Source organism: Onychostoma macrolepis, chromosome 20, assembly GCF_012432095.1.
Source record: "Onychostoma macrolepis isolate SWU-2019 chromosome 20, ASM1243209v1, whole genome shotgun sequence".
Taxonomy (NCBI): domain Eukaryota; kingdom Metazoa; phylum Chordata; class Actinopteri; order Cypriniformes; family Cyprinidae; genus Onychostoma; species Onychostoma macrolepis.
Window position 1 is genome coordinate 4,368,395 of NC_081174.1, and position 23,941 is coordinate 4,392,335.

General features: G+C 45.5%; 19 non-coding genes across 19 annotated transcripts; 14 read left to right on the forward strand and 5 right to left on the reverse strand.

Moving 5' to 3' along the window:
- Positions 1-1,172: 1,172 nt before the first annotated feature.
- trnag-gcc (transfer RNA glycine (anticodon GCC)) lies at positions 1,173-1,243 on the reverse strand. The gene has a single exon. It is a non-coding gene; the product is annotated as a tRNA-Gly (tRNA).
- Positions 1,244-1,552: 309 nt separating this feature from the next.
- On the reverse strand, positions 1,553-1,623 carry trnag-gcc (transfer RNA glycine (anticodon GCC)). The gene has a single exon. It is a non-coding gene; the product is annotated as a tRNA-Gly (tRNA).
- A 325-nt stretch (positions 1,624-1,948) lies between these two features.
- trnag-gcc (transfer RNA glycine (anticodon GCC)) lies at positions 1,949-2,019 on the reverse strand. The gene has a single exon. It is a non-coding gene; the product is annotated as a tRNA-Gly (tRNA).
- Positions 2,020-2,356: 337 nt separating this feature from the next.
- On the reverse strand, positions 2,357-2,427 carry trnag-gcc (transfer RNA glycine (anticodon GCC)). Its single transcript has one exon. It is a non-coding gene; the product is annotated as a tRNA-Gly (tRNA).
- A 499-nt stretch (positions 2,428-2,926) lies between these two features.
- On the reverse strand, positions 2,927-2,997 carry trnag-gcc (transfer RNA glycine (anticodon GCC)). Its single transcript has one exon. It is a non-coding gene; the product is annotated as a tRNA-Gly (tRNA).
- Positions 2,998-6,604: 3,607 nt separating this feature from the next.
- trnag-gcc (transfer RNA glycine (anticodon GCC)) lies at positions 6,605-6,675 on the forward strand. The gene has a single exon. It is a non-coding gene; the product is annotated as a tRNA-Gly (tRNA).
- Positions 6,676-8,227: 1,552 nt separating this feature from the next.
- On the forward strand, positions 8,228-8,298 carry trnag-gcc (transfer RNA glycine (anticodon GCC)). Its single transcript has one exon. It is a non-coding gene; the product is annotated as a tRNA-Gly (tRNA).
- A 309-nt stretch (positions 8,299-8,607) lies between these two features.
- On the forward strand, positions 8,608-8,678 carry trnag-gcc (transfer RNA glycine (anticodon GCC)). The gene has a single exon. It is a non-coding gene; the product is annotated as a tRNA-Gly (tRNA).
- Positions 8,679-10,482: 1,804 nt separating this feature from the next.
- Positions 10,483-10,553, forward strand: trnag-gcc (transfer RNA glycine (anticodon GCC)). Its single transcript has one exon. It is a non-coding gene; the product is annotated as a tRNA-Gly (tRNA).
- Positions 10,554-10,862: 309 nt separating this feature from the next.
- On the forward strand, positions 10,863-10,933 carry trnag-gcc (transfer RNA glycine (anticodon GCC)). Its single transcript has one exon. It is a non-coding gene; the product is annotated as a tRNA-Gly (tRNA).
- Positions 10,934-13,109: 2,176 nt separating this feature from the next.
- trnag-gcc (transfer RNA glycine (anticodon GCC)) lies at positions 13,110-13,180 on the forward strand. The gene has a single exon. It is a non-coding gene; the product is annotated as a tRNA-Gly (tRNA).
- A 1,418-nt stretch (positions 13,181-14,598) lies between these two features.
- Positions 14,599-14,669, forward strand: trnag-gcc (transfer RNA glycine (anticodon GCC)). Its single transcript has one exon. It is a non-coding gene; the product is annotated as a tRNA-Gly (tRNA).
- Positions 14,670-15,846: 1,177 nt separating this feature from the next.
- Positions 15,847-15,917, forward strand: trnag-gcc (transfer RNA glycine (anticodon GCC)). Its single transcript has one exon. It is a non-coding gene; the product is annotated as a tRNA-Gly (tRNA).
- A 307-nt stretch (positions 15,918-16,224) lies between these two features.
- Positions 16,225-16,295, forward strand: trnag-gcc (transfer RNA glycine (anticodon GCC)). Its single transcript has one exon. It is a non-coding gene; the product is annotated as a tRNA-Gly (tRNA).
- Positions 16,296-17,470: 1,175 nt separating this feature from the next.
- On the forward strand, positions 17,471-17,541 carry trnag-gcc (transfer RNA glycine (anticodon GCC)). The gene has a single exon. It is a non-coding gene; the product is annotated as a tRNA-Gly (tRNA).
- A 701-nt stretch (positions 17,542-18,242) lies between these two features.
- trnag-gcc (transfer RNA glycine (anticodon GCC)) lies at positions 18,243-18,313 on the forward strand. The gene has a single exon. It is a non-coding gene; the product is annotated as a tRNA-Gly (tRNA).
- Positions 18,314-22,365: 4,052 nt separating this feature from the next.
- trnag-gcc (transfer RNA glycine (anticodon GCC)) lies at positions 22,366-22,436 on the forward strand. Its single transcript has one exon. It is a non-coding gene; the product is annotated as a tRNA-Gly (tRNA).
- Positions 22,437-22,762: 326 nt separating this feature from the next.
- On the forward strand, positions 22,763-22,832 carry trnag-gcc (transfer RNA glycine (anticodon GCC)). The gene has a single exon. It is a non-coding gene; the product is annotated as a tRNA-Gly (tRNA).
- Positions 22,833-23,158: 326 nt separating this feature from the next.
- trnag-gcc (transfer RNA glycine (anticodon GCC)) lies at positions 23,159-23,229 on the forward strand. Its single transcript has one exon. It is a non-coding gene; the product is annotated as a tRNA-Gly (tRNA).
- The last annotated feature ends 712 nt before the right edge of the window (positions 23,230-23,941 follow it).

The following is a 23,941-nucleotide window of genomic DNA, read 5'->3' on the forward strand; positions in this document are numbered from 1 at the left end:
CAGGCTCGAGAAGATGCGCAAGTCCAGGAGTTCATTTGGAAATGACGTCTCTTTCACGAGGGTAATATCGACCAATGCTAAAGTTAAACAACTGAGAGGTAAACTGAACAAGTTCCATAGGCATTTGATGAATAGAAATGGACTAATGAGTCTCTGAACGAGGGGGCAATAACAAGAGTCAAAGTCGTTATCTTCTGTGGCCACCAGCTCCCGTAAGAACAACAGTGCACCTGATTTGTCAGGTCTTGCTGGGAAATGTTACCCCGCTCTTCCACCAAGGCACCTGCATGTTCTCAAACACAACTGGTTTGGGGGATGGGGGGCACAGGGTTACATGCTGTTTGACACTGCCATGACAATCAGCGGTCCATCTGTGCCCCTGACGTGCTGTCTTAGGGATCTTACCTTATTGACATTGCAGTTTATCCCACTTTCTTGCAGGTCAGCAGTAACCCTGGACATATTTCCTCTGGTGTTTTTCAGAGACAACAGACAGGTCAGTTTACTGTCATTAGTTATTTTAATACTGACCTTTCTTGCCTGTCGCCTGTAAAGGGTTATTGCCTTCAGGATTTTTTTCAGAAGTGCGTGAGCAGTAATCGCTTTTAATTCATTGAACAAGCATGAAAAAGCATTGTGTAATGTGCTTCGATAAATTATCTGTAAAACGCAGCATCTTGAAAAATGCACTCTTTTGGCTAAGTTTATATATCTATATGTTATATATATGCTCGACTGCCTCAACAAGATGCGCAAGGTTGGAAATGTAGCTGGAACTCCCTCGAGCAAGATCCACACACCTTGCTTAAAAGGAGGGTGACCTTGCATCGGCCGGGAATCGTCCATTAACTGGGAATCAGGCTTGAGAAGCCACGCTGAAAAGCAAGTAAAGAACGGATCTCGAGAGAAGCCTTCGTGGCACAATCAAATGAAGCTCTTTCAAGCCAATTACGCTTCAGCCTCAAGTTTCATTTTAAAGATACGCATTTCTGAAGTAACAGAACACGTTGACATGCGGTGGCCGGGAATCGAACCCCGGTCTCCCGCGTGGGAGGAAAAAAATCCACCTCTGAACCACCAACGCTTTAACCGCCTCGTAGAGGTGCGCATGGTTGCAAACACAGATGTCGCTTTTAAAGTACCAGACATCTGACGTAAAAGTGCACAGCTACTGCATTGGCCGGGAATCGGACCCGGGTCTCCCGCGTGGCAGGCGAGAATTCTACCACTGAACCACCAATCCTCGACTCCCAGCGGCTAATGCGCAAGGATGGAAATGCAGCTGGAGCTCTTTTACAGTTTTTTCAGCCACTTTCCTACATTTCTTGAATCATCTTTAACATTTGCAAACCATTTGACGAACAGAAATGGTCTCATGAGTCTCTGAACAAAGGTAGCCACACCGCAAAAACGATTAAAGAACGTATCATGCGAAAATCCTTAGTAGCACGTGGCTGAAAAGGCAAATGAAGCTCCTTTAGGAAAAATTATGCTACACCTTCAGGGGTGGTTTTAAAGAGCAAGACATTTTCATGTAAGGGAAAATGCTTCCTGCATTGGCCGGGAATCGGACCCGGGTCTCCCGCGTGGCAGGCGAGAATTCTACCACTGAACCACCAATGCTCGACCGGCTCGAGAAGATGCGCAAGTCCAGGAGTTCAGGCAGCTGGAGCTGGAGCTGGAGCTCTTTTACAGTTTTTTCAGCCGCTTTCCTACATTTCTTGAATCATCTTTAACATTTGCAAACCATTTGACGAACAGAAATGGTCTCATGAGTCTCTGAACAAAGGTAGCCACACCTCAAAAACGATTAAAGAACGTATCATGCGAAAATCCTTAGTAGCACGTGGCTGAAAAGGCAAATGAAGCTCCTTTAGGAAAAATTATGCTACACCTTCAGGGGTGGTTTTAAAGAGCAAGACATTTTGATGTAAGGGAAAATGCTTCCTGCATTGGCCGGGAATCGGACCCGGGTCTCCCGCGTGGCAGGCGAGAATTCTACCACTGAACCACCAATGCTCGACCGGCTCGAGAAGATGCGCAAGTCCAGGAGTTCAGGCAGCTGGAGCTGGAGCTGGAGCTGCAGCTGGAGCTCTTTTATAGTTTTTTCAGCCGCTTTCCTACATTTCTTGAATCATCTTTAACATTTGCAAACCATTTGACGAACAGAAATGGTCTCATGAGTCTCTGAACAAAGGTAGCCACACCGCAAAAACGATTAAAGAACGTATCATGCGAAAATCCTTAGTAGCACGTGGCTGAAAAGGCAAATGAAGCTCCTTTAGGAAAAATTATGCTACACCTTCAGGGGTGGTTTTAAAGAGCAAGACATTTTGATGTAAGGGAAAATGCTTCCTGCATTGGCCGGGAATCGGACCCGGGTCTCCCGCGTGGCAGGCGAGAATTCTACCACTGAACCACCAATGCTCGACAGGCTCGAGAAGATGCGCAAGTCCAGGAGTTCAGGCAGCTGGAGCTGGAGCTGGAGCTGCAGCTGGAGCTGGAGCTGGAGCTGGAGCTGGAGCTGGAGCTGGAGCTGGAGCTGGAGCTGGAGCTGGAGCTGGAGCTGGAGCTGGAGCTGGAGCTGGAGCTGGAGCTGGAGCTGGAGCTGGAGCTGGAGCTGGAGCTGGAGCTGGAGCTGGAGCTGGAGCTGCAGCTGGAGCTCTTTTACAGTTTTTTCAGCCGCTTTCCTACATTTCTTGAATCATCTTTAACATTTGCAAACCATTTGACGAACAGAAATGGTCTCATGAGTCTCTGAACAAAGGTAGCCACACCGCAAAAACGATTAAAGAACGTATCATGCGAAAATCCTTAGTAGCACGTGGCTGAAAAGGCAAATGAAGCTCCTTTAGGAAAAATTATGCTACACCTTCAGGGGTGGTTTTAAAGAGCAAGACATTTTGATGTAAGGGAAAATGCTTCCTGCATTGGCCGGGAATCGGACCCGGGTCTCCCGCGTGGCAGGCGAGAATTCTACCACTGAACCACCAATGCTCGACAGGCTCGAGAAGATGCGCAAGTCCAGGAGTTCATTTGGAAATGACGTCTCTTTCACGAGGGTAATATCGACCAATGCTAAAGTTAAACAACTGAGAGGTAAACTGAACAAGTTCCATAGGCATTTGATGAATATAAATGGACTAATGAGTCTCTGAACGAGGGGGGGGGGCAATAACAAGAGTCAAAGTCGTTATCTCAAGCCTGATTCCCAGTTAATGGACGATTCCCGGCCGATGCAAGGTCACCCTCCTTTTAAGCAAGGTGTGTGGATCTTGCTCGAGGGAGTTCCAGCTACATTTCCAACCTTGCGCATCTTGTTGAGGCAGTCGAGCATATATATAACATATAGATATATAAACTTAGCCAAAAGAGTGCATTTTTCAAGATGCTGCGTTTTACAGATAATTTATCGAAGCACATTACACAATGCTTTTTCATGCTTGTTCAATGAATTAAAAGCGATTACTGCTCACGCACTTCTGAAAAAAATCCTGAAGGCAATAACCCTTTACAGGCGACAGGCAAGAAAGGTCAGTATTAAAATAACTAATGACAGTAAACTGACCTGTCTGTTGTCTCTGAAAAACACCAGAGGAAATATGTCCAGGGTTACTGCTGACCTGCAAGAAAGTGGGATAAACTGCAATGTCAATAAGGTAAGATCCCTAAGACAGCACGTCAGGGGCACAGATGGACCGCTGATTGTCATGGCAGTGTCAAACAGCATGTAACCCTGTGCCCCCCATCCCCCAAACCAGTTGTGTTTGAGAACATGCAGGTGCCTTGGTGGAAGAGCGGGGTAACATTTCCCAGCAAGACCTGACAAATCAGGTGCACTGTTGTTCTTACGGGAGCTGGTGGCCACAGAAGATAATGACTTTGACTCTTGTTATTGCCCCCCTCGTTCAGAGACTCATTAGTCCATTTCTATTCATCAAATGCCTATGGAACTTGTTCAGTTTACCTCTCAGTTGTTTAACTTTAGCATTGGTCGATATTACCCTCGTGAAAGAGCGTCATTTCCAAATGAACTCCTGGACTTGCGCATCTTCTCGAGCCGGTCGAGCATTGGTGGTTCAGTGGTAGAATTCTCGCCTGCCACGCTGGAGACCGGGTTCGATTCCCGCCACCGCATGTCAACGTGTTCTGTTACTTCAGAAATGCGTATCTTTAAAATGAAACTTGAGGCTGAAGCGTAATTGGCTTGAAAGAGCTTCATTTGATTGTGCCACGAAGGCTTCTCTCGAGATCCGTTCTTTACTTGCTTTTCAGCGTGGCTTCTCAAGCCTGATTCCCAGTTAATGGACGATTCCGGCCGATGCAAGGTCACCCTCCTTTTAAGCAAGGTGTGTGATCTTGCTCGAGGAGTTCAACTACATTTCCAACCTTGCATCTTGTTGAGGCAGTCGAGCATATATATAACATATAGATATATAAACTTAGCCAAAAGAGTGCATTTTTCAAGATGCTGCGTTTTACAGATAATTTATCGAAGCACATTACACAATGCTTTTTCATGCTTGTTCAATGAATTAAGCGATTACTGCTCACGCACTTCTGAAAAAAATCCTGAAGGCAATAACCCTTTACAGGCGACAGGCAAGAAAGGTCAGTATTAAAATAACTAATGACAGTAAACTGACCTGTCTGTTGTCTCTGAAAAACACCAGAGGAAATATGTCCAGGGTTACTGCTGACCTGCAAGAAAGTGGGATAAACTGCAATGTCAATAAGGTAAGATCCCTAAGACAGCACGTCAGGGGCACAGATGGACCGCTGATTGTCATGGCAGTGTCAAACAGCATGTAACCCTGTGCCCCCCATCCCCCAAACCAGTTGTGTTTGAGAACATGCAGGTGCCTTGGTGGAAGAGCGGGGTAACATTTCCCAGCAAGACCTGACAAATCAGGTGCACTGTTGTTCTTACGGAGCTGGTGGCCACAGAAGATAACGACTTTGACTCTTGTTATTGCCCCCCTCGTTCAGAGACTCATTAGTCCATTTCTATTCATCAAATGCCTATGGAACTTGTTCAGTTTACCTCTCAGTTGTTTAACTTTAGCATTGGTCGATATTACCCTCGTGAAAGAGCGTCATTTCCAAATGAACTCCTGGACTTGCGCATCTTCTCGAGCCGGTCGAGCATTGGTGGTTCAGTGGTAGAATTCTCGCCTGCCACGCTGGAGACCGGGTTCGATTCCCGCCACCGCATGTCAACGTGTTCTGTTACTTCAGAAATGCGTATCTTTAAAATGAAACTTGAGGCTGAAGCGTAATTGGCTTGAAAGAGCTTCATTTGATTGTGCCACGAAGGCTTCTCTCGAGATCCGTTCTTTACTTGCTTTTCAGCGTGGCTTCTCAAGCCTGATTCCCAGTTAATGGACGATTCCGGCCGATGCAAGGTCACCCTCCTTTTAAGCAAGGTGTGTGATCTTGCTCGAGGAGTTCCAGCTACATTTCCAACCTTGCATCTTGTTGAGGCAGTCGAGCATATATATAACATATAGATATATAAACTTAGCCAAAAGAGTGCATTTTTCAAGATGCTGCGTTTTACAGATAATTTATCAAGCACATTACACAATGCTTTTTCATGCTTGTTCAATGAATTAAGCGATTACTGCTCACGCACTTCTGAAAAAAATCCTGAAGGCAATAACCCTTTACAGGCGACAGGCAAGAAAGGTCAGTATTAAAATAACTAATGACAGTAAACTGACCTGTCTGTTGTCTCTGAAAAACACCAGAGGAAATATGTCCAGGGTTACTGCTGACCTGCAAGAAAGTGGGATAAACTGCAATGTCAATAAGGTAAGATCCCTAAGACAGCACGTCAGGGGCACAGATGGACCGCTGATTGTCATGGCAGTGTCAAACAGCATGTAACCCTGTGCCCCCCATCCCCCAAACCAGTTGTGTTTGAGAACATGCAGGTGCCTTGGTGGAAGAGCGGGGTAACATTTCCCAGCAAGACCTGACAAATCAGGTGCACTGTTGTTCTTACGGGAGCTGGTGGCCACAGAAGATAATGACTTTGACTCTTGTTATTGCCCCCCTCGTTCAGAGACTCATTAGTCCATTTCTATTCATCAAATGCCTATGGAACTTGTTCAGTTTACCTCTCAGTTGTTTAACTTTAGCATTGGTCGATATTACCCTCGTGAAAGAGACGTCATTTCCAAATGAACTCCTGGACTTGCGCATCTTCTCGAGCCTGTCGAGCATTGGTGGTTCAGTGGTAGAATTCTCGCCTGCCACGCTGGAGACCCGGATCCGATTCCCGGCCAATGCAGGAAGCATTTTCCCTTACATCAAAATGTCTTGCTCTTTAAAACCACCCCTGAAGGTGTAGCATAATTTTTCCTAAAGGAGCTTCATTTGCCTTTTCAGCCACGTGCTACTAAGGATTTTCGCATGATACGTTCTTTAATCGTTTTTGCGGTGTGGCTACCTTTGTTCAGAGACTCATGAGACCATTTCTGTTCGTCAAATGGTTTGCAAATGTTAAAGATGATTCAAGAAATGTAGGAAAGCGGCTGAAAAAACTGTAAAAGAGCTCCAGCTGCATTTCCATCCTTGCGCATTAGCCGGTGGGAGTCGAGCATTGGTGGTTCAGTGGTAGAATTCTCGCCTGCCACGCGGGAGACCCGGGTCCGATTCCCGGCCAATGCAGTAGCGGCGCACTTTTACGTCAGATGTCTGGTACTTTAAAAGCGACATCTGTGTTTGCAACCATGCGCACCTCTACGAGGCGGTTAAAGCGTTGGTGGTTCAGAGGTGGATTTTTTTCCTCCCACGCGGGAGACCGGGGTTCGATTCCCGGCCACCGCATGTCAACGTGTTCTGTTACTTCAGAAATGCGTATCTTTAAAATGAAACTTGAGGCTGAAGCGTAATTGGCTTGAAAGAGCTTCATTTGATTGTGCCACGAAGGCTTCTCTCGAGATCCGTTCTTTACTTGCTTTTCAGCGTGGCTTCTCAAGCCTGATTCCCAGTTAATGGACGATTCCCGGCCGATGCAAGGTCACCCTCCTTTTAAGCAAGGTGTGTGGATCTTGCTCGAGGGAGTTCCAGCTACATTTCCAACCTTGCGCATCTTGTTGAGGCAGTCGAGCATATATATAACATATAGATATATAAACTTAGCCAAAAGAGTGCATTTTTCAAGATGCTGCGTTTTACAGATAATTTATCGAAGCACATTACACAATGCTTTTTCATGCTTGTTCAATGAATTAAAAGCGATTACTGCTCACGCACTTCTGAAAAAAATCCTGAAGGCAATAACCCTTTACAGGCGACAGGCAAGAAAGGTCAGTATTAAAATAACTAATGACAGTAAACTGACCTGTCTGTTGTCTCTGAAAAACACCAGAGGAAATATGTCCAGGGTTACTGCTGACCTGCAAGAAAGTGGGATAAACTGCAATGTCAATAAGGTAAGATCCCTAAGACAGCACGTCAGGGGCACAGATGGACCGCTGATTGTCATGGCAGTGTCAAACAGCATGTAACCCTGTGCCCCCCATCCCCCAAACCAGTTGTGTTTGAGAACATGCAGGTGCCTTGGTGGAAGAGCGGGGTAACATTTCCCAGCAAGACCTGACAAATCAGGTGCACTGTTGTTCTTACGGAGCTGGTGGCCACAGAAGATAATGACTTTGACTCTTGTTATTGCCCCCCTCGTTCAGAGACTCATTAGTCCATTTCTATTCATCAAATGCCTATGGAACTTGTTCAGTTTACCTCTCAGTTGTTTAACTTTAGCATTGGTCGATATTACCCTCGTGAAAGAGCGTCATTTCCAAATGAACTCCTGGACTTGCGCATCTTCTCGAGCCTGTCGAGCATTGGTGGTTCAGTGGTAGAATTCTCGCCTGCCACGCGGAGACCCGGGTCCGATTCGGCCAATGCAGGAAGCATTTTCCCTTACATCAAAATGTCTTGCTCTTTAAAACCACCCCTGAAGGTGTAGCATAATTTTTCCTAAAGGAGCTTCATTTGCCTTTTCAGCCACGTGCTACTAAGGATTTTCGCATGATACGTTCTTTAATCGTTTTTGCGGTGTGGCTACCTTTGTTCAGAGACTCATGAGACCATTTCTGTTCGTCAAATGGTTTGCAAATGTTAAAGATGATTCAAGAAATGTAGGAAAGCGGCTGAAAAAACTGTAAAAGAGCTCCAGCTGCATTTCCATCCTTGCGCATTAGCCGGTGGGAGTCGAGCATTGGTGGTTCAGTGGTAGAATTCTCGCCTGCCACGCGGGAGACCCGGGTCCGATTCCCGGCCAATGCAGGAAGCATTTTCCCTTACATCAAAATGTCTTGCTCTTTAAAACCACCCCTGAAGGTGTAGCATAATTTTTCCTAAAGGAGCTTCATTTGCCTTTTCAGCCACGTGCTACTAAGGATTTTCGCATGATACGTTCTTTAATCGTTTTTGCGGTGTGGCTACCTTTGTTCAGAGACTCATGAGACCATTTCTGTTCGTCAAATGGTTTGCAAATGTTAAAGATGATTCAAGAAATGTAGGAAAGCGGCTGAAAAAACTGTAAAAGAGCTCCAGCTGCATTTCCATCCTTGCGCATTAGCCGGTGGGAGTCGAGCATTGGTGGTTCAGTGGTAGAATTCTCGCCTGCCACGCGGGAGACCCGGGTCCGATTCCCGGCCAATGCAGGAAGCATTTTCCCTTACATCAAAATGTCTTGCTCTTTAAAACCACCCCTGAAGGTGTAGCATAATTTTTCCTAAAGGAGCTTCATTTGCCTTTTCAGCCACGTGCTACTAAGGATTTTCGCATGATCGTTCTTTAATCGCTTTTATGTGTGGCTACCTTTGTTCAGAGACTCATTAGTCCATTTCTATTCATCAAATGCCTATGGAACTTGTTCAGTTTACCTCTCAGTTGTTTAACTTTAGCATTGGTCGATATTACCCTCGTGAAAGAGACGTCATTTCCAAATGAACTCCTGGACTTGCGCATCTTCTCCAGCCTGTCGAGCATTGGTGGTTCAGTGGTAGAATTCTCGCCTGCCACGCGGGAGACCCGGGTCCGATTCCCGCCAATGCAGGAAGCATTTTCCCTTACATCAAAATGTCTTGCTCTTTAAAACCACCCCTGAAGGTGTAGCATAATTTTTCCTAAAGGAGCTTCATTTGCCTTTTCAGCCACGTGCTACTAAGGATTTTCGCATGATACGTTCTTTAATCGCTTTTATGTGTGGCTACCTTTGTTCAGAGACTCATTAGTCCATTTCTATTCATCAAATGCCTATGGAACTTGTTCAGTTTACCTCTCAGTTGTTTAACTTTAGCATTGGTCGATATTACCCTCGTGAAAGAGCGTCATTTCCAAATGAACTCCTGGACTTGCGCATCTTCTCGAGCCGGTCGAGCATTGGTGGTTCAGTGGTAGAATTCTCGCCTGCCACGCTGGAGACCGGGTTCGATTCCCGGCCACCGCATGTCAACGTGTTCTGTTACTTCAGAAATGCGTATCTTTAAAATGAAACTTGAGGCTGAAGCGTAATTGGCTTGAAAGAGCTTCATTTGATTGTGCCACGAAGGCTTCTCTCGAGATCCGTTCTTTACTTGCTTTTCAGCGTGGCTTCTCAAGCCTGATTCCCAGTTAATGGGCGATTCCGGCCGATGCAAGGTCACCCTCCTTTTAAGCAAGGTGTGTGGATCTTGCTCGAGGAGTTCCAGCTACATTTCCAACCTTGCGCATCTTGTTGAGGCAGTCGAGCATATATATAACATATAGATATATAAACTTAGCCAAAAGAGTGCATTTTTCAAGATGCTGCGTTTTACAGATAATTTATCGAAGCACATTACACAATGCTTTTTCATGCTTGTTCAATGAATTAAAAGCGATTACTGCTCACGCACTTCTGAAAAAAATCCTGAAGGCAATAACCCTTTACAGGCGACAGGCAAGAAAGGTCAGTATTAAAATAACTAATGACAGTAAACTGACCTGTCTGTTGTCTCTGAAAAACACCAGAGGAAATATGTCCAGGGTTACTGCTGACCTGCAAGAAAGTGGGATAAACTGCAATGTCAATAAGGTAAGATCCCTAAGACAGCACGTCAGGGGCACAGATGGACCGCTGATTGTCATGGCAGTGTCAAACAGCATGTAACCCTGTGCCCCCCATCCCCCAAACCAGTTGTGTTTGAGAACATGCAGGTGCCTTGGTGGAAGAGCGGGGTAACATTTCCCAGCAAGACCTGACAAATCAGGTGCACTGTTGTTCTTACGGGAGCTGGTGGCCACAGAAGATAATGACTTTGACTCTTGTTATTGCCCCCCTCGTTCAGAGACTCATTAGTCCATTTCTATTCATCAAATGCCTATGGAACTTGTTCAGTTTACCTCTCAGTTGTTTAACTTTAGCATTGGTCGATATTACCCTCGTGAAAGAGACGTCATTTCCAAATGAACTCCTGGACTTGCGCATCTTCTCGAGCCTGTCGAGCATTGGTGGTTCAGTGGTAGAATTCTCGCCTGCCACGCGGGAGACCCGGGTCCGATTCCCGGCCAATGCAGGAAGCATTTTCCCTTACATCAAAATGTCTTGCTCTTTAAAACCACCCCTGAAGGTGTAGCATAATTTTTCCTAAAGGAGCTTCATTTGCCTTTTCAGCCACGTGCTACTAAGGATTTTCGCATGATACGTTCTTTAATCGTTTTTGCGGTGTGGCTACCTTTGTTCAGAGACTCATGAGACCATTTCTGTTCGTCAAATGGTTTGCAAATGTTAAAGATGATTCAAGAAATGTAGGAAAGCGGCTGAAAAAACTGTAAAAGAGCTCCAGCTGCATTTCCATCCTTGCGCATTAGCCGGTGGGAGTCGAGCATTGGTGGTTCAGTGGTAGAATTCTCGCCTGCCACGCGGGAGACCCGGGTCCGATTCCCGGCCAATGCAGGAAGCATTTTCCCTTACATCAAAATGTCTTGCTCTTTAAAACCACCCCTGAAGGTGTAGCATAATTTTTCCTAAAGGAGCTTCATTTGCCTTTTCAGCCACGTGCTACTAAGGATTTTCGCATGATCGTTCTTTAATCGTTTTTGCGGTGTGGCTACCTTTGTTCAGAGACTCATTAGTCCATTTCTATTCATCAAATGCCTATGGAACTTGTTCAGTTTACCTCTCAGTTGTTTAACTTTAGCATTGGTCGATATTACCCTCGTGAAAGAGCGTCATTTCCAAATGAACTCCTGGACTTGCGCATCTTCTCGAGCCGGTCGAGCATTGGTGGTTCAGTGGTAGAATTCTCGCCTGCCACGCGGGAGACCGGGGTTCGATTCCCGGCCACCGCATGTCAACGTGTTCTGTTACTTCAGAAATGCGTATCTTTAAAATGAAACTTGAGGCTGAAGCGTAATTGGCTTGAAAGAGCTTCATTTGATTGTGCCACGAAGGCTTCTCTCGAGATCCGTTCTTTACTTGCTTTTCAGCGTGGCTTCTCAAGCCTGATTCCCAGTTAATGGACGATTCCCGGCCGATGCAAGGTCACCCTCCTTTTAAGCAAGGTGTGTGAATCTTGCTCGAGGGAGTTCCAGCTACATTTCCAACCTTGCGCATCTTGTTGAGGCAGTCGAGCATATATATAACATATAGATATATAAACTTAGCCAAAAGAGTGCATTTTTCAAGATGCTGCGTTTTACAGATAATTTATCAAGCACATTACACAATGCTTTTTCATGCTTGTTCAATGAATTAAAAGCGATTACTGCTCACGCACTTCTGAAAAAAATCCTGAAGGCAATAACCCTTTACAGGCGACAGGCAAGAAAGGTCAGTATTAAAATAACTAATGACAGTAAACTGACCTGTCTGTTGTCTCTGAAAAACACCAGAGGAAATATGTCCAGGGTTACTGCTGACCTGCAAGAAAGTGGGATAAACTGCAATGTCAATAAGGTAAGATCCCTAAGACAGCACGTCAGGGGCACAGATGGACCGCTGATTGTCATGGCAGTGTCAAACAGCATGTAACCCTGTGCCCCCCATCCCCCAAACCAGTTGTGTTTGAGAACATGCAGGTGCCTTGGTGGAAGAGCGGGGTAACATTTCCCAGCAAGACCTGACAAATCAGGTGCACTGTTGTTCTTACGGAGCTGGTGGCCACAGAAGATAACGACTTTGACTCTTGTTATTGCCCCCCTCGTTCAGAGACTCATGAGACCATTTCTGTTCGTCAAATGGTTTGCAAATGTTAAAGATGATTCAAGAAATGTAGGAAAGCGGCTGAAAAACTGTAAAGAGCTCCAGCTGCATTTCCATCCTTGCGCATTAGCCGGTGGGAGTCGAGCATTGGTGGTTCAGTGGTAGAATTCTCGCCTGCCACGCGGAGACCCGGGTCGATTCGGCCAATGCAGGAAGCATTTTCCTTACATCAAAATGTCTTGCTCTTTAAAACCACCCCTGAAGGTGTAGCATAATTTTTCCTAAAGGAGCTTCATTTGCCTTTTCAGCCACGTGCTACTAAGGATTTTCGCATGATCGTTCTTTAATCGCTTTTATGTGTGGCTACCTTTGTTCAGAGACTCATTAGTCCATTTCTATTCATCAAATGCCTATGGAACTTGTTCAGTTTACCTCTCAGTTGTTTAACTTTAGCATTGGTCGATATTACCCTCGTGAAAGAGACGTCATTTCCAAATGAACTCCTGGACTTGCGCATCTTCTCGAGCCTGTCGAGCATTGGTGGTTCAGTGGTAGAATTCTCGCCTGCCACGCTGGAGACCCGGTCCGATTCCCGCCAATGCAGGAAGCATTTTCCCTTACATCAAAATGTCTTGCTCTTTAAAACCACCCCTGAAGGTGTAGCATAATTTTTCCTAAAGGAGCTTCATTTGCCTTTTCAGCCACGTGCTACTAAGGATTTTCGCATGATACGTTCTTTAATCGCTTTTATGTGTGGCTACCTTTGTTCAGAGACTCATTAGTCCATTTCTATTCATCAAATGCCTATGGAACTTGTTCAGTTTACCTCTCAGTTGTTTAACTTTAGCATTGGTCGATATTACCCTCGTGAAAGAGACGTCATTTCCAAATGAACTCCTGGACTTGCGCATCTTCTCGAGCCGGTCGAGCATTGGTGGTTCAGTGGTAGAATTCTCGCCTGCCACGCGGGATACCCGGGTCCGATTCCCGGCCAATGCAGGAAGTATTTTCCCTTAAATCAAAATGTCTTGCTCTTTAAAACCACCCCTGAAGGTGTAGCATAATTTTTCCTAAAGGAGCTTCATTTGCCTTTTCAGCCACGTGCTACTAAGGATTTTCGCATGATACGTTCTTTAATCGCTTTTATGTGTGGCTACCTTTGTTCAGAGACTCATGAGACCATTTCTGTTCGTCAAATGGTTTGCAAATGTTAAAGATGATTCAAGAAATGTAGGAAAGCGGCTGAAAAAACTGTAAAAGAGCTCCAGCTGCAGCTCCAGCTCCAGCTGCCTGAACTCCTGGACTTGCGCATCTTCTCGAGCCGGTCGAGCATTGGTGGTTCAGTGGTAGAATTCTCGCCTGCCACGCTGGAGACCGGGTTCGATTCCCGCCACCGCATGTCAACGTGTTCTGTTACTTCAGAAATGCGTATCTTTAAAATGAAACTTGAGGCTGAAGCGTAATTGGCTTGAAAGAGCTTCATTTGATTGTGCCACGAAGGCTTCTCTCGAGATCCGTTCTTTACTTGCTTTTCAGCGTGGCTTCTCAAGCCTGATTCCCAGTTAATGGACGATTCCCGGCCGATGCAAGGTCACCCTCCTTTTAAGCAAGGTGTGTGGATCTTGCTCGAAGGGAGTTCCAGCTATATTTCCAACCTTGCGCATCTTGTTGAGGCAGTCGAGCATATATATAACATATAGATATATAAACTTAGCCAAAAGAGTGCATTTTTCAAGATGCTGCGTTTTACAGATAATTTATCGAAGCACATTACACAATGCTTTTTCATGCTTGTTCAATGAATTAAAAGCGATTACTGCTCACGCACTTCTGAAAAAAATCCTGAAGGCAATAACCCTTTACAGGCGACAGGCAAGAAAGGTCAGTATTAAAATAACTAATGACAGTAAACTGACCTGTCTGTTGTCTCTGAAAAACACCAGAGGAAATATGTCCAGGGTTACTGCTGACCTGCAAGAAAGTGGGATAAACTGCAATGTCAATAAGGTAAGATCCCTAAGACAGCACGTCAGGGGCACAGATGGACCGCTGATTGTCATGGCAGTGTCAAACAGCATGTAACCCTGTGCCCCCCATCCCCCAAACCAGTTGTGTTTGAGAACATGCAGGTGCCTTGGTGGAAGAGCGGGGTAACATTTCCCAGCAAGACCTGACAAATCAGGTGCACTGTTGTTCTTACGGGAGCTGGTGGCCACAGAAGATAACGACTTTGACTCTTGTTATTGCCCCCCTCGTTCAGAGACTCATTAGTCCATTTCTATTCATCAAATGCCTATGGAACTTGTTCAGTTTACCTCTCAGTTGTTTAACTTTAGCATTGGTCGATATTACCCTCGTGAAAGAGACGTCATTTCCAAATGAACTCCTGGACTTGCGCATCTTCTCGAGCCTGTCGAGCATTGGTGGTTCAGTGGTAGAATTCTCGCCTGCCACGCGGGAGACCCGGGTCCGATTCCCGGCCAATGCAGTAGCGGCGCACTTTTACGTCAGATGTCTGGTACTTTAAAAGCGACATCTGTGTTTGCAACCATGCGCACCTCTACGAGGCGGTTAAAGCGTTGGTGGTTCAGAGGTGGATTTTTTTCCTCCCACGCGGGAGACCGGGGTTCGATTCCCGGCCACCGCATGTCAACGTGTTCTGTTACTTCAGAAATGCGTATCTTTAAAATGAAACTTGAGGCTGAAGCGTAATTGGCTTGAAAGAGCTTCATTTGATTGTGCCACGAAGGCTTCTCTCGAGATCCGTTCTTTACTTGCTTTTCAGCGTGGCTTCTCAAGCCTGATTCCCAGTTAATGGACGATTCCCGGCCGATGCAAGGTCACCCTCCTTTTAAGCAAGGTGTGTGGATCTTGCTCGAGGGAGTTCCAGCTACATTTCCAACCTTGCGCATCTTGTTGAGGCAGTCGAGCATATATATAACATATAGATATATAAACTTAGCCAAAAGAGTGCATTTTTCAAGATGCTGCGTTTTACAGATAATTTATCGAAGCACATTACACAATGCTTTTTCATGCTTGTTCAATGAATTAAAAGCGATTACTGCTCACGCACTTCTGAAAAAAATCCTGAAGGCAATAACCCTTTACAGGCGACAGGCAAGAAAGGTCAGTATTAAAATAACTAATGACAGTAAACTGACCTGTCTGTTGTCTCTGAAAAACACCAGAGGAAATATGTCCAGGGTTACTGCTGACCTGCAAGAAAGTGGGATAAACTGCAATGTCAATAAGGTAAGATCCCTAAGACAGCACGTCAGGGGCACAGATGGACCGCTGATTGTCATGGCAGTGTCAAACAGCATGTAACCCTGTGCCCCCCATCCCCCAAACCAGTTGTGTTTGAGAACATGCAGGTGCCTTGGTGGAAGAGCGGGGTAACATTTCCCAGCAAGACCTGACAAATCAGGTGCACTGTTGTTCTTACGGGAGCTGGTGGCCACAGAAGATAATGACTTTGACTCTTGTTATTGCCCCCCTCGTTCAGAGACTCATTAGTCCATTTCTATTCATCAAATGCCTATGGAACTTGTTCAGTTTACCTCTCAGTTGTTTAACTTTAGCATTGGTCGATATTACCCTCGTGAAAGAGACGTCATTTCCAAATGAACTCCTGGACTTGCGCATCTTCTCGAGCCTGTCGAGCATTGGTGGTTCAGTGGTAGAATTCTCGCCTGCCACGCGGGAGACCCGGGTCCGATTCCCGGCCAATGCAGGAAGCATTTTCCTTACATCAAAATGTCTTGCTCTTTAAAACCACCCCTGAAGGTGTAGCATAATTTTTCCTAAAGGAGCTTCATTTGCCTTTTCAGCCACGTGCTACTAAGGATTTTCGCATGATCGTTCTTTAATCGTTTTTGCGGTGTGGCTACCTTTGTTCAGAGACTCATGAGACCATTTCTGTTCGTCAAATGGTTTGCAAATGTTAAAGATGATTCAAGAAATGTAGGAAAGCGGCTGAAAAAACTGTAAAAGAGCTCCAGCTGCATTTCCATCCTTGCGCATTAGCCGGTGGGAGTCGAGCATTGGTGGTTCAGTGGTAGAATTCTCGCCTGCCACGCGGGAGACCCGGGTCCGATTCCCGGCCAATGCAGTAGCGGCGCACTTTTACGTCAGATGTCTGGTACTTTAAAAGCGACATCTGTGTTTGCAACCATGCGCACCTCTACGAGGCGGTTAAAGCGTTGGTGGTTCAGAGGTGGATTTTTTTCCTCCCACGCGGAGACCGGGGTTCGATTCCCGGCCACCGCATGTCAACGTGTTCTGTTACTTCAGAAATGCGTATCTTTAAAATGAAACTTGAGGCTGAAGCGTAATTGGCTTGAAAGAGCTTCATTTGATTGTGCCACGAAGGCTTCTCTCGAGATCCGTTCTTTACTTGCTTTTCAGCGTGGCTTCTCAAGCCTGATTCCCAGTTAATGGACGATTCCCGGCCGATGCAAGGTCACCCTCCTTTTAAGCAAGGTGTGTGGATCTTGCTCGAGGAGTTCCAGCTACATTTCCAACCTTGCGCATCTTGTTGAGGCAGTCGAGCATATATATAACATATAGATATATAAACTTAGCCAAAAGAGTGCATTTTTCAAGATGCTGCGTTTTACAGATAATTTATCGAAGCACATTACACAATGCTTTTTCATGCTTGTTCAATGAATTAAAAGCGATTACTGCTCACGCACTTCTGAAAAAAATCCTGAAGGCAATAACCCTTTACAGGCGACAGGCAAGAAAGGTCAGTATTAAAATAACTAATGACAGTAAACTGACCTGTCTGTTGTCTCTGAAAAACACCAGAGGAAATATGTCCAGGGTTACTGCTGACCTGCAAGAAAGTGGGATAAACTGCAATGTCAATAAGGTAAGATCCCTAAGACAGCACGTCAGGGGCACAGATGGACCGCTGATTGTCATGGCAGTGTCAAACAGCATGTAACCCTGTGCCCCCCATCCCCCAAACCAGTTGTGTTTGAGAACATGCAGGTGCCTTGGTGGAAGAGCGGGGTAACATTTCCCAGCAAGACCTGACAAATCAGGTGCACTGTTGTTCTTACGGGAGCTGGTGGCCACAGAAGATAACGACTTTGACTCTTGTTATTGCCCCCCTCGTTCAGAGACTCATTAGTCCATTTCTATTCATCAAATGCCTATGGAACTTGTTCAGTTTACCTCTCAGTTGTTTAACTTTAGCATTGGTCGATATTACCCTCGTGAAAGAGACGTCATTTCCAAATGAACTCCTGGACTTGCGCATCTTCTCGAGCCTGTCGAGCATTGGTGGTTCAGTGGTAGAATTCTCGCCTGCCACGCGGGAGACCCGGGTCCGATTCCCGGCCAATGCAGGAAGCATTTTCCCTTACATCAAAATGTCTTGCTCTTTAAAACCACCCCTGAAGGTGTAGCATAATTTTTCCTAAAGGAGCTTCATTTGCCTTTTCAGCCACGTGCTACTAAGGATTTTCGCATGATCGTTCTTTAATCGCTTTTATGTGTGGCTACCTTTGTTCAGAGACTCATGAGACCATTTCTGTTCGTCAAATGGTTTGCAAATGTTAAAGATGATTCAAGAAATGTAGGAAAGCGGCTGAAAAAACTGTAAAAGAGCTCCAGCTGCATTTCCATCCTTGCGCATTAGCCGGTGGGAGTCGAGCATTGGTGGTTCAGTGGTAGAATTCTCGCCTGCCACGCGGAGACCGGGTCCGATTCCGGCCAATGCAGGAAGCATTTTCCCTTACATCAAAATGTCTTGCTCTTTAAAACCACCCCTGAAGGTGTAGCATAATTTTTCCTAAAGGAGCTTCATTTGCCTTTTCAGCCACGTGCTACTAAGGATTTTCGCATGATACGTTCTTTAATCGTTTTTGCGGTGTGGCTACCTTTGTTCAGAGACTCATTAGTCCATTTCTATTCATCAAATGCCTATGGAACTTGTTCAGTTTACCTCTCAGTTGTTTAACTTTAGCATTGGTCGATATTACCCTCGTGAAAGAGACGTCATTTCCAAATGAACTCCTGGACTTGCGCATCTTCTCGAGCCGGTCGAGCATTGGTGGTTCAGTGGTAGAATTCTCGCCTGCCACGCGGGAGACCCGGGTCCGATTCCCGGCCAATGCAGGAAGCATTTTCCCTTACATCAAAATGTCTTGCTCTTTAAAACCACCCCTGAAGGTGTAGCATAATTTTTCCTAAAGGAGCTTCATTTGCCTTTTCAGCCACGTGCTACTAAGGATTTTCGCATGATCGTTCTTTAATCGCTTTTATGTGTGGCTACCTTTGTTCAGAGACTCATGAGACCATTTCTGTTCGTCAAATGGTTTGCAAATGTTAAAGATGATTCAAGAAATGTAGGAAAGCGGCTGAAAAAACTGTAAAAGAGCTCCAGCTGCATTTCCATCCTTGCGCATTAGCCGGTGGGAGTCGAGCATTGGTGGTTCAGTGGTAGAATTCTCGCCTGCCACGCTGGAGACCCGGTCCGATTCCCGGCCAATGCAGGAAGCATTTTCCCTTACATCAAAATGTCTTGCTCTTTAAAACCACCCCTGAAGGTGTAGCATAATTTTTCCTAAAGGAGCTTCATTTGCCTTTTCAGCCACGTGCTACTAAGGATTTTCGCATGATCGTTCTTTAATCGCTTTTATGTGTGGCTACCTTTGTTCAGAGACTCATGAGACCATTTCTGTTCGTCAAATGGTTTGCAAATGTTAAAGATGATTCAAGAAATGTAGGAAAGCGGCTGAAAAAACTGTAAAAGAGCTCCAGCTGCATTTCCATCCTTGCGCATTAGCCGGTGGGAGTCGAGCATTGGTGGTTCAGTGGTAGAATTCTCGCCTGCCACGCGGAGACCGGGTCCGATTCGGCCAATGCAGGAAGCATTTTCCTTACATCAAAATGTCTTGCTCTTTAAAACCACCCCTGAAGGTGTAGCATAATTTTTCCTAAAGGAGCTTCATTTGCCTTTTCAGCCACGTGCTACTAAGGATTTTCGCATGATCGTTCTTTAATCGTTTTTGCGGTGTGGCTACCTTTGTTCAGAGACTCATTAGTCCATTTCTATTCATCAAATGCCTATGGAACTTGTTCAGTTTACCTCTCAGTTGTTTAACTTTAGCATTGGTCGATATTACCCTCGTGAAAGAGACGTCATTTCCAAATGAACTCCTGGACTTGCGCATCTTCTCGAGCCGGTCGAGCATTGGTGGTTCAGTGGTAGAATTCTCGCCTGCCACGCGGAGACCGGGTCCGATTCGGCCAATGCAGGAAGCATTTTCCCTTACATCAAAATGTCTTGCTCTTTAAAACCACCCCTGAAGGTGTAGCATAATTTTTCCTAAAGGAGCTTCATTTGCCTTTTCAGCCACGTGCTACTAAGGATTTTCGCATGATACGTTCTTTAATCGCTTTTATGTGTGGCTACCTTTGTTCAGAGACTCATGAGACCATTTCTGTTCGTCAAATGGTTTGCAAATGTTAAAGATGATTCAAGAAATGTAGGAAAGCGGCTGAAAAAACTGTAAAAGAGCTCCAGCTGCAGCTCCAGCTCCAGCTGCCTGAACTCCTGGACTTGCGCATCTTCTCGAGCCGGTCGAGCATATATATAACATATAGATATATAAACTTAGCCAAAAGAGTGCATTTTTCAAGATGCTGCGTTTTACAGATAATTTATCGAAGCACATTACACAATGCTTTTTCATGCTTGTTCAATGAATTAAGCGATTACTGCTCACGCACTTCTGAAAAAAATCCTGAAGGCAATAACCCTTTACAGGCGACAGGCAAGAAAGGTCAGTATTAAAATAACTAATGACAGTAAACTGACCTGTCTGTTGTCTCTGAAAAACACCAGAGGAAATATGTCCAGGGTTACTGCTGACCTGCAAGAAAGTGGGATAAACTGCAATGTCAATAAGGTAAGATCCCTAAGACAGCACGTCAGGGGCACAGATGGACCGCTGATTGTCATGGCAGTGTCAAACAGCATGTAACCCTGTGCCCCCCATCCCCCAAACCAGTTGTGTTTGAGAACATGCAGGTGCCTTGGTGGAAGAGCGGGGTAACATTTCCCAGCAAGACCTGACAAATCAGGTGCACTGTTGTTCTTACGGAGCTGGTGGCCACAGAAGATAACGACTTTGACTCTTGTTATTGCCCCCCTCGTTCAGAGACTCATGAGACCATTTCTGTTCGTCAAATGGTTTGCAAATGTTAAAGATGATTCAAGAAATGTAGGAAAGCGGCTGAAAAACTGTAAAGAGCTCCAGCTGCATTTCCATCCTTGCGCATTAGCCGGTGGGAGTCGAGCATTGGTGGTTCAGTGGTAGAATTCTCGCCTGCCACGCGGAGACCGGGTCCGATTCGGCCAATGCAGGAAGCATTTTCCTTACATCAAAATGTCTTGCTCTTTAAAACCACCCCTGAAGGTGTAGCATAATTTTTCCTAAAGGAGCTTCATTTGCCTTTTCAGCCACGTGCTACTAAGGATTTTCGCATGATCGTTCTTTAATCGTTTTTGCGGTGTGGCTACCTTTGTTCAGAGACTCATGAGACCATTTCTGTTCGTCAAATGGTTTGCAAATGTTAAAGATGATTCAAGAAATGTAGGAAAGCGGCTGAAAAACTGTAAAGAGCTCCAGCTGCATTTCCATCCTTGCGCATTAGCCGGTGGGAGTCGAGCATTGGTGGTTCAGTGGTAGAATTCTCGCCTGCCACGCTGGAGACCCGGTCCGATTCCCGGCCAATGCAGGAAGCATTTTCCTTACATCAAAATGTCTTGCTCTTTAAAACCACCCCTGAAGGTGTAGCATAATTTTTCCTAAAGGAGCTTCATTTGCCTTTTCAGCCACGTGCTACTAAGGATTTTCGCATGATACGTTCTTTAATCGTTTTTGCGGTGTGGCTACCTTTGTTCAGAGACTCATTAGTCCATTTCTATTCATCAAATGCCTATGGAACTTGTTCAGTTTACCTCTCAGTTGTTTAACTTTAGCATTGGTCGATATTACCCTCGTGAAAGAGACGTCATTTCCAAATGAACTCCTGGACTTGCGCATCTTCTCGAGCCTGTCGAGCATTGGTGGTTCAGTGGTAGAATTCTCGCCTGCCACGCGGGAGACCGGGGTTCGATTCCCGGCCACCGCATGTCAACGTGTTCTGTTACTTCAGAAATGCGTATCTTTAAAATGAAACTTGAGGCTGAAGCGTAATTGGCTTGAAAGAGCTTCATTTGATTGTGCCACGAAGGCTTCTCTCGAGATCCGTTCTTTACTTGCTTTTCAGCGTGGCTTCTCAAGCCTGATTCCCAGTTAATGGACGATTCCCGGCCGATGCAAGGTCACCCTCCTTTTAAGCAAGGTGTGTGAATCTTGCTCGATGGAGTTCCAGCTACATTTCCAACCTTGCGCATCTTGTTGAGGCAGTCGAGCATATATATAACATATAGATATATAAACTTAGCCAAAAGAGTGCATTTTTCAAGATGCTGCGTTTTACAGATAATTTATCGAAGCACATTACACAATGCTTTTCCATGCTTGTTCAATGAATTAAAAGCGATTACTGCTCACGCACTTCTGAAAAAAATCCTGAAGGCAATAACCCTTTACAGGCGACAGGCAAGAAAGGTCAGTATTAAAATAACTAATGACAGTAAACTGACCTGTCTGTTGTCTCTGAAAAACACCAGAGGAAATATGTCCAGGGTTACTGCTGACCTGCAAGAAAGTGGGATAAACTGCAATGTCAATAAGGTAAGATCCCTAAGACAGCACGTCAGGGGCACAGATGGACCGCTGATTGTCATGGCAGTGTCAAACAGCATGTAACCCTGTGCCCCCCATCCCCCAAACCAGTTGTGTTTGAGAACATGCAGGTGCCTTGGTGGAAGAGCGGGGTAACATTTCCCAGCAAGACCTGACAAATCAGGTGCACTGTTGTTCTTACGGAGCTGGTGGCCACAGAAGATAATGACTTTGACTCTTGTTATTGCCCCCCTCGTTCAGAGACTCATGAGACCATTTCTGTTCGTCAAATGGTTTGCAAATGTTAAAGATGATTCAAGAAATGTAGGAAAGCGGCTGAAAAAACTGTAAAAGAGCTCCAGCTGCAGCTCCAGCTCCAGCTCCAGCTGCCTGAACTCCTGGACTTGCGCATCTTCTCGAGCCGGTCGAGCATTGGTGGTTCAGTGGTAGAATTCTCGCCTGCCACGCGGGAGACCCGGGTCCGATTCCCGGCCAATGCAGGAAGCATTTTCCCTTACATCAAAATGTCTTGCTCTTTAAAACCACCCCTGAAGGTGTAGCATAATTTTTCCTAAAGGAGCTTCATTTGCATTTTCAGCCACGTGCTACTAAGGATTTTCGCATGATACGTTCTTTAATCGTTTTTGCGGTGTGGCTACCTTTGTTCAGAGACTCATGAGTCCATTTCTATTCATCAAATGCCTATGGAACTTGTTCAGTTTACCTCTCAGTTGTTTAACTTTAGCATTGGTCGATATTACCCTCGTGAAAGAGACGTCATTTCCAAATGAACTCCTGGACTTGCGCATCTTCTCGAGCCGGTCGAGCATTGGTGGTTCAGTGGTAGAATTCTCGCCTGCCACGCGGGAGACCCGGTCCGATTCCCGGCCAATGCAGGAAGCATTTTCCCTTACATCAAAATGTCTTGCTCTTTAAAACCACCCCTGAAGGTGTAGCATAATTTTTCCTAAAGGAGCTTCATTTGCCTTTTCAGCCACGTGCTACTAAGGATTTTCGCATGATACGTTCTTTAATCGTTTTTGCGGTGTGGCTACCTTTGTTCAGAGACTCATTAGTCCATTTCTATTCATCAAATGCCTATGGAACTTGTTCAGTTTACCTCTCAGTTGTTTAACTTTAGCATTGGTCGATATTACCCTCGTGAAAGAGGCGTCATTTCCAAATGAACTCCTGGACTTGCGCATCTTCTCGAGCCTGTCGAGCATTGGTGGTTCAGTGGTAGAATTCTCGCCTGCCACGCGGGAGACCCGGGTCCGATTCCCGGCCAATGCAGGAAGCATTTTCCCTTACATCAAAATGTCTTGCTCTTTAAAACCACCCCTGAAGGTGTAGCATAATTTTTCCTAAAGGAGCTTCATTTGCCTTTTCAGCCACGTGCTACTAAGGATTTTCGCATGATCGTTCTTTAATCGCTTTTATGTGTGGCTACCTTTGTTCAGAGACTCATGAGACCATTTCTGTTCGTCAAATGGTTTGCAAATGTTAAAGATGATTCAAGAAATGTAGGAAAGCGGCTGAAAAACTGTAAAGAGCTCCAGCTGCATTTCCATCCTTGCGCATTAGCCGGTGGGAGTCGAGCATTGGTGGTTCAGTGGTAGAATTCTCGCCTGCCACGCGGAGACCCGGGTCCGATTCGGCCAATGCAGGAAGCATTTTCCTTACATCAAAATGTCTTGCTCTTTAAAACCACCCCTGAAGGTGTAGCATAATTTTTCCTAAAGGAGCTTCATTTGCCTTTTCAGCCACGTGCTACTAAGGATTTTCGCATGATCGTTCTTTAATCGCTTTTATGTGTGGCTACCTTTGTTCAGAGACTCATTAGTCCATTTCTATTCATCAAATGCCTATGGAACTTGTTCAGTTTACCTCTCAGTTGTTTAACTTTAGCATTGGTCGATATTACCCTCGTGAAAGAGCGTCATTTCCAAATGAACTCCTGGACTTGCGCATCTTCTCGAGCCTGTCGAGCATTGGTGGTTCAGTG